Source organism: Lolium rigidum, chromosome 4, assembly GCF_022539505.1.
Source record: "Lolium rigidum isolate FL_2022 chromosome 4, APGP_CSIRO_Lrig_0.1, whole genome shotgun sequence".
In the NCBI taxonomy this organism is placed as follows: domain Eukaryota; kingdom Viridiplantae; phylum Streptophyta; class Magnoliopsida; order Poales; family Poaceae; genus Lolium; species Lolium rigidum.
Window position 1 is genome coordinate 214,807,867 of NC_061511.1, and position 8,799 is coordinate 214,816,665.

Below are 8,799 nucleotides of genomic sequence, written 5' to 3' on the forward strand. Positions count from 1 at the left end.
GTATATACTCCGTACTAGAACCATGAGTAAATGAATAAAATCAGTCTATTTTTTTTCTTTTGCAAAACATACTATTAGGCTTTTGAGGCTCAGTCTTTGATTTGTGTACTTTGTTCTCTTTGGATCCTCAGTTATCCGTCCGCCAATGAAGAAAATAAAATTCAGTCCGCTTGAAGTCCAATGGTACCAACATGTTACACACGTTAAAGGTGGTTGTGCGGGACACAAATTCTGCTCGCTGCCTTTTCTTTTGGAAAAGGTTCAAAATAAACCTTAAAGTTATAGGTGTTAGCTAAATCAAACCCTGAACTTTAAATCCCGGTAATTGACACTCTGAACTCTTGACTCCCGGTCTATTTATAACCGTAGACCGATTTGGCGCGCTGAGAAAGCAACTAGCCAGAACGTGATAACATGCTAGTCGCCAGGAATTTAATTAATAAAAAACTGATATTTTCCCGACAACGTTACCTTCTACATATGTCCAGTGCACGGGAGGCTACGCGGCACCGGAATTAGGGTGCACGACGAGGCGGCCGACGACCGAGGCGGATTCCCCGAGGCACACCACCTCCAGGGAGGTTACTATCGCATAATCAATTTCACATGGCGGGTTGCGCCAGATCTTGCCCATGCAGCAATGGTGGCGGTGGTGAGGTGATGCTCGCCAAGCCCCTCGAGTCGTACTGCTGAGGAAGAGCCGATCGAGCACCTGCCGGTCGAGGGTGAGCTTCTATTATTAGTGGAGATTGACTTTTATAGAAACCAATACACGCTATATTATATGGCAATGAGGGAATATCATTATCCCAATTCTAAATAGCCCAACACAATACGCACAAAGTCCGATCCAAATTCTAGGTACTTTCGAGATATTATTCAGTGGGGACGTCAAATGTCATAGAAATGTATGCCATACTAGGTGAGCAAAGAGGCACGAGCAAAGAGGACGTCAAATGTCATAAAAGACATCTTAGATTTTTCTAAATTTGAAATGTCTATTTGTTTTGAAAAAATAGGACATCTTTTATTGGACCGAGGGAGTAATTTATTGGTGTGTATTTCTTTTGGAACAAAATAAGTTTGGTATTTTGGCTTAGCAAAAATTAACAAATCTAGATTTTGTCGTGAGCACTAATGAATGGTACACTGATATCTCGATTTATCAAACACCTTAATTTCTTGGTGGTTTTTCATTTGTTCCGAAATATATAAATGCGCCTCCAAAGGTTTAAGATCTATCCGATTCAATTAAATTAGCTGGATGGATGTTACATATACTTCAATTTTCTCACCTGTTTTTCTTACCATCTCTAGAGAGCAATTAGGAATCTGGAAAAAGTAGCTGTTGAAATATCTCAAAGCTTAATATAAGCCTGATCAGCGCGTCATCAACCACTCACACCACATAGTAAAACAACCTCCGAGGCCAATAAATCTCTCCTGCCACATCCTCTCTCTTGTCACTCTCACTCTCTACTCTGTTCTTTTCTTGCCACTCTCTCCTCGGCTGTCGATTATCCTACCGGCCATATAATTTCTCCTGCCTGCCACAGCCTGCATTCCTGTCTACCATCTCCTCACAAGAAAACAAGCTCAGGATCAGAGCTCCGGCCGGCCAAGAACCTCTCGCTTCTTCTTTTTGTTTGCTCAGTTCTGGTGGTGGGCTCTGCTCGCCAACCAGTACAAAACCACCAGCGCTAGCTTTGAGCAGAGTCCAGGGACAAAGCAAGCAATACACCACTCTCACACTCTCTGCATAGGTACTCAGGCAAAGCTCCGAGCTTTCTCCATTGCTCTGCTTGCTCCGAGCTCGAGGTGGGAGCAGAGTGGATACAATGAGAGCAATCACGGCGAAGAACCCGCAGGACTCGATGTCGTTCTCGAGGCGGCACTTCAAGTGGCCGGTTCTCGGCAAGAGCAGCAGCCGTGGCGCCGGCGCGGCGAGCGGGGACGAGGGGTACGTGAGGGGCTCGGAGGCCGAGGAGGAGGACGACGAGGACGAGGGCGCCATGGCCTTCTCGTCGGCGTGCCCGTCCTTCCACTCCGAGGACTTCGTGTCCCCTCCCAAGAAGCCGCCGCCAGCCCAGGCGCCACCGGCGCAGGAGAAGCAGAGGAGGAAGAAGGTCCGGACGGCGGTGGCGCGCCTTCGGTCCGCCTTGTCAGCCGCGGTGTCGGGGCGGCGGAGGCAAGTCGGGCTCGGCTCGCGGCTCACCGGCACGCTCTACGGACACCGGCGCGGCCACGTGCACCTGTCGTTCCAGACGGACCCGCGCGCGTGCCCGGCGCTCCTCCTCGAGCTGGCCGCGCCCACCGCCGCGCTGGTGCGCGAGATGGCCTCGGGCCTCGTCCGCATCGCCCTCGAGTGCGAGCGCGCCAAGAACCCCGCCGCCGCGCGGCGGTGGAGGTCGGAGGCTGCTGGAGGAGACGGTGTGGCGCGCGTACGTGAACGGGAAGAGCTGCGGGTACGCGGTGCGGCGGGAGTGCGGGGGCGCAGACTGGCGCGTGCTGCGCGCGCTGGAGCCGGTGTCCATGGGCGCCGGGGTGATCCCGGCGGCGAGCTGCGGAGGCAGCGAGGGCGACGTGATGTACATGCGCGCGAGGTTCGAGCGGGTGGTGGGCTCCAAGGACTCGGAAGCATTCTACATGATGAACCCGGACAGCAGCTCCAGCAACGGCATCAATGGCGGACCCGAGCTCAGCGTGTACCTCCTCAGAGTCTGATCGATCGAAGTTGAGTAGCGTTTCGTTATGTGGTCTCGCGTCATGTGGAAACGGCTGGATTGGGGGCGTTTACGTTAAGGTGGAGACGTAAACTGGGACGGAATTACATTTTGTTGTTCTAGCAAGTAGGGAATCGATTGCTGTAACTGTACTCCGATTGTAATGGCTCTGTAGATGAATAGTAGTATATAGAGTCTGGTCAATGAACTAGAGTAGTTGTAATGGCTCTGTAACTAGACTAGTTGCACTACGCACGTTGTAATCATCAATAAAATAGCATTCTCATGTTCAGAGGTGCCATCTTCGCAGTCTTGGCCTATTTTCTATGAAAATGGTAGGTCTTAAAAAAACATTTTTAGAAGAAAACTGAAGCGCGCATATTACCCCTACATTTTATATTAATTTTATTTTGAAAAATTTACCGATCTATTAATAATCATCACCAGTTGTATAAATACCCTATAAAATAATGAAACTTACAAAAGTTCGTTGAATATTAATTAGTGCTAATTTGGATGTATCTTGATACATTTTATGTATAGATACATCTGAATCTGCGAAAACTAATATGTAACGGTGGGAATACTCTTTTGAGAACCAAACATAGAATTATGGGGTTCTTTCAAACTAGGCATTGACACATTTCCATGGCTTAAGATCTTTGTCACCGTGAGACGAAGTTCTGCTTGCACATCATTCATACTCACTCCATCTCATAAAACTTATTTAAAAATTATTAAAATTTAGAGTATCTAGATGTCAATTATGTCTAGGTATATTCAAATTTAGACAAATCCAAATTTTATAAGGAGGGAGTATTATGATTGATCGCTAGTTCAAAATGCGGCACAAAAGAAGTCACATTCACACTCTGTATACCCAACAAATTTTCTCCCCTCTCTCAAAAGACTAAAATTTTAACTTTCTTGTGGGCCTCGAGTAACATGGACAAGCCTTTAGCTTTCCCTCTCTTTTGCCCGTCCCGTTTACTGTCCTGATCCAATCGATTACCAATCACCTGCACCATGCTATGCAAATCATTGGGAATTCTGCCATCCATCCCTAGGCAGAGAAGGAAAGCGAGAATGAACGGATCACAAGACAGGTAAAGTGGAAGGACGAATCAAAGGCACCACCAATAGCTGAAACGTTTTCCTAGGGTAGCTCTCGCGAGAAGCGATCTAGCGATCAGCTCCTACCCTCAGCTGCCGTCGCCGCCGGCGGCGGCCAGAAAGCGGGGGAACCACGGATAGGATGTTCGGTCCGTGTAGGGTCTTCAAGTTCTTCGTCTCCGGTGTAGGAGCATCGGCGGTGATGAGAATAAAAGTCCTCCAGCCTGCCCCAAATTGGTGTTTTTCCTCGGACGAGCATCGACGGATTAGAGTTTGGAGTCGATCGTCTGGCATTAGGCTTGGCGTGATAAGTGCATGTCTACAGCGGCGGCTTTTCGTGGAGGGGATGATGTCACAACGTATTGGTGTCCACAAGTTCCGCCTCCGCCCAATGAAGCTCGGCTAGGTACGGCTTCATTGGGGTACTTGCGAGTTTGGAGTCCCACATCTCCGCCTGGCCGAAGCTGGGATTATCTCCTTGCCCTTCTCAGTACTAGCTTCTCCGGGATGGCGATCTTTCGAGATCGTAGTTGCCGGCATCTTTTGGTCTACGTCGACGACTTCCCGGCCGCTGCTTCTACAAGCGCATGGGTTTTTTCAAGCTTTCTCCGACACGAGCTTTGCTACGCCGGAGGCCCAGAGGCGGCATCGAGCTTTTCTCACGGTGCACCGTCGAGGGATGCAAAAGGAAGATGATGCTAAAATCTTCAAGGACTTACGTTTTATTTCTGCATGTAAGGATGTTCTGGTAAGGGCTGATTTGAGATAATATATTCTGACTTTTCGCAAAAAAAAGGCACCACCAATGTTTCAGTCTTCATACATCATCGATGAACATTTTTGCATATAAGAACCATCAATGAACATTAGGTCATCTTCAACGACGGTTCACGAACAGATAGATTATGTTAATTGGTCTCCATGCGGTCTAATAGGGAGACCTAACGGTGACCCTTAACCGGATCACGTCTCGTTGACGTATCCGTTTTAGAATAAACTCAAATTTGATGCGGGTGCAAGGTTGCGCGGACAGGTCGTGTGCACTACGCAAGTATTTATCCGCCCCGAACCCTCCAGCCAGCCACACCCCGATCGCATCTACTTTCCCAGCTCCCACCACACTCGCTGCCTCCGTCTCCACTTTGCCAACATTGTCGGCCACTGCTGATTCAACCACTTGTTTCGGCCGCACAAACGAGCCTCTTGTCGCTGTTGTATGGTGTTGTGGCACCGTGCTAGAGGCCTACTCCTCCATCGCCATTCCCGGGCTCTTCGACGCCCGTAACCTATTCGATCAGGTTCCTCGCCGGGCTGCAAGGCAATTTCCATGCCTCCTTTTTTTTTGCAGCGCATACGTTTGAAACTCGTTGCTCATGGTGCCTTCTAATTATTCATAGATCATGGCAGATAGTTTGGATGAGCGACACAGTCCGATGATGATACCGAGATCCTAGCGAACGTGGCCCTTCTCGTCCATGATCAGTACAATCGTACAAAAGTACAGAGGCTCCATCAAGGGTCACGGTCCGTCGAGGGACCATAATTGAGAGGCCGGCCATGAGTAACTTTGGTGGGACTACTTTCATCGGACCGATCCATTGCTCACATCACCATGTTTTCGGCGACGTTTTTGGATATCAAGGAAGCTTTTTTTGAGGATTATGCACAAAGTGAGGTGCTACGATGACTACTTCAATTTCAAAAAGAATGCCACATGTAAACTTGGCTTCACTTCTTAATAGAAATGCACTGCAGATAATAGGATGCTCGTGTATGTAGTATCTGATGACCTAGTGGACGAGTGCATTCATATGGGTGAGTCCACTTGGCTTGATACAATGTATAGGTTATGAAGAGTAGTGGTTCATTTGTTTGCGGAGGTACGGTGGACTTGAGGAAACCAAATGCTACTGACACGGCCCGTCTCTTGTCAATCAATGAGTATTGAAGATTTTCTAATATGTTTGGAAGCATAAATTGTATGCACTGAGAATGAAAGAATTGTTCATTCGCGTGGCAGGGGTGTATCATGGCCATGCGGAAGGGTGCACACTCATTCTTTGGGCGGTCATATTTCAAGAACTCTGGACTTGGCACTCTTTATTTGGCATGCTCTCACAATGACATTGATATCCTCCCACGATCTCCTGTGTTCACTCGACTTGCGGAAGGTAATGCTCCCATTGTCCTCTACGAGATCAATGTCCACCGCTATGACAAAAGCTATTATGTAGCCAATAGCATTGATCCTTGTTGGTTCATATTTGTGAAGACAATTCGCCAACCCAAAGACGAGAAATAGAGTAGGTTTGCAAAAGAGCAAGAGGCTTGTAGGGAAGATGTGGAGCGATCATTTGTTGTGGTGGAATCTTGTTGGGCTATTGTTCGGCGATCATTATATTTTTACAATCATTTATAGTATGTGCAAAATTATATAAAATTAGAAAACCGCGGGCCAAATACGAGATATGGTTGGCCTAAATGGAATTGGACCTCTTTCGGCCATCGCAAACGGATCAAAACGGACAGTTTGACGATTCAAAACGTGGCCCAGCGTTTAACATGGCGTTACCAGATGGCCGTAATGAATGTCTCTGAAAACGCTGCATCAGAAAAAGAAATAGTGAGGCTGCATCGGCATCGGCATTGCAGTGCTATCGATCAATAACTGGTGCTTTTCTCCCGTTCGTCATACCCTGTTCTGTGCGTTGATGCTGGACCGAAGCTGCTGGAGCAAAGAACAGGGCGCTGGCCACAGACAGAGAGACGACACTAGACATGGTCCCTGTGCTGTGCCTTTGCTGTGAGAGACACTCGACATAGACACATGCCTAGGTAGGCTGCCGGCCGCCTAGTCGCATTTTATCCGCCATCCCGAGGCGAGGCAGCTAGCATGCATTGCAGAAATTGCCCATCACTCACTGTCGTCCCACATCAGTCTACAGCGGCTGCATATGACAGAGCATCAGAGATTCAGAATTCGGGGATCCCCAGGAGCCAGCGGTCGACAGTGACTGCCAACAGCAGAAAACGATGCGATAGAAAGCATCGGGAGGCTCCATCGATCTGCGCGCGGAGCACCAAGGGACCCCCAGCCAAAGATCTGAAGTTTTGTGCCGCCGGTGTCACCAGATCGTGTGATTTGGGATGGTGGAATCCCTATCATCACGACCATCATCACCATCATATGTGCTCCAGTGAAGTTGAGTAGCTTTTGTGAAATTGGTAGTATGTATGATGATCCTGATAGCTGATATGGTAATGGATTGGCTACTGCTCCCTGCTGCACGGTGGTCGATAAAGAAGCAGCATCAGTGTACATGCTGCATACTACATACATGAATACTGCTGATCGACACGACTGTGATCGTCGACTCGTCTCTATCTCCCTCCGCACTTTTTTTTCCCACATTGCTACGCAAGAGGACAGCATGTGATGTGACACGTCAGGTTTTGTTCGCCTTGGTCGATCAAGGGGGTACAAATGATATTTTATCAAGTAATACTGTAAAAATAGATTTTCTTATTGGGTCATGCAAAAATAGATAAATCCGCACGATCCGAATAGGCATCCAGCCCGATATGTCGTTGCCCCTGGCGGAAGTTTCGGCCTAGCTACTAGGGCCGTGCAGTCCAACTCGGAGAGATTGACCCAGTGAGTAGAGACCGGCATGGCCAATGGGCTTTGCTTTCTTGTGGCCCAGTTGGTTTCGGTCTTCCATTTTTTTCCTGTTCAAGTTCAAGGTTACCTATACCGGTGTTCGTGGAAGCATTCACTTATCGAGTGTAACATGGCAAGAAGTGCATGGGCAGTAGTGGATGAGACATTGTTAAATACTTGTTCAATTCAACCACTGACAATGCCCGGAAGTTCATCTTCAACATGATTGATTCTTTGGACGAGGAGGATCAGGTTAATATTTCGTTACTATATATGTGGGCAATCTGGTATGCGACGAGAAACGTGATCCATGAGGAGATATACCGCAGCCCTTTCGTCTACACATGCATTCATCCATAGCTTACCGTGAGATTCGGGAAGTACATAAGAAACAAAGAAGGATATTAGCCATGGGCGAACTCATGAAGCTGAAGCTTCGAGCTAGATATCTCCACCTGAGACGGGGTTGTCAAAATAAATGTGGGATTTATGTACGAAGTTTGTACGACAAGCCACATGAACGTTTTATCAGAAAGTGCATCAACGGAGTCCGACGAAGAATTCCAGGATCGTACCAAAATCGGACATGAAACATCGTGTGCAAAGCAATTTCGGGCGAAGAATCTGTGTAGGTGGCTAGTGGCTGCTAGTCGGTGATGAAGATTTTACATGGGGGACCAAGGGAGCATATGCTCATATAAGCATGAGATGATGGAGAGAAGATCAGAGTTCTAGAAGTTCTCGATCATTTTCGAAAGGCGGACTACAAACCAGGAGGCTCGCAACCTAACTAGGTATGTAGTGTTGAGTGATGTTGGCCGTTTAGTTTGGCTTGTAAATGCACCGGATTAGGGATGGCAATGGGTCTGCTCCCCACCGGGAGTGCCTTCTCATCCCTATCCCCGTTTAACGACTGGGAAGGCTTTTTTCCCATCCTCATCCACACTAGGTTTCGGGCGGATCGGGTTCCCCATCAAGACTAGGTTTCGATGAGGTTCCGACTAGGTTCCGACGCGTCGACGCTGCCCTCTGTTGGTGGCAGTCCCAGGTCATGGCGCACCACCCCCTAGTCGTGCGCTGCCATGAAGGATGCAACCTCCGTTCCTCGCTGCTCGCTACTCGCCTACACATCTTTCCCCGCGGTGGCCAACGTGATGCCACTGTCGCCTCCATCTACCCCGACACTAAGCAGGCTCAAGACCGGCGTTCTCCACCTTCGCGTCGCATCTAGCCCGACACAGGCTCGCAAGCAGCGGACAGAGGAAGTTGCTGCATTTGTGACGAATGGAGGACATCGCCTCC

At 48.5% G+C, this 8,799-nt stretch overlaps 1 pseudogene; it reads left to right on the forward strand.

Moving 5' to 3' along the window:
* Positions 1 to 1,772: 1,772 nt before the first annotated feature.
* LOC124705515 lies at positions 1,773 to 2,844 on the forward strand (annotated as a pseudogene).
* The last annotated feature ends 5,955 nt before the right edge of the window (positions 2,845 to 8,799 follow it).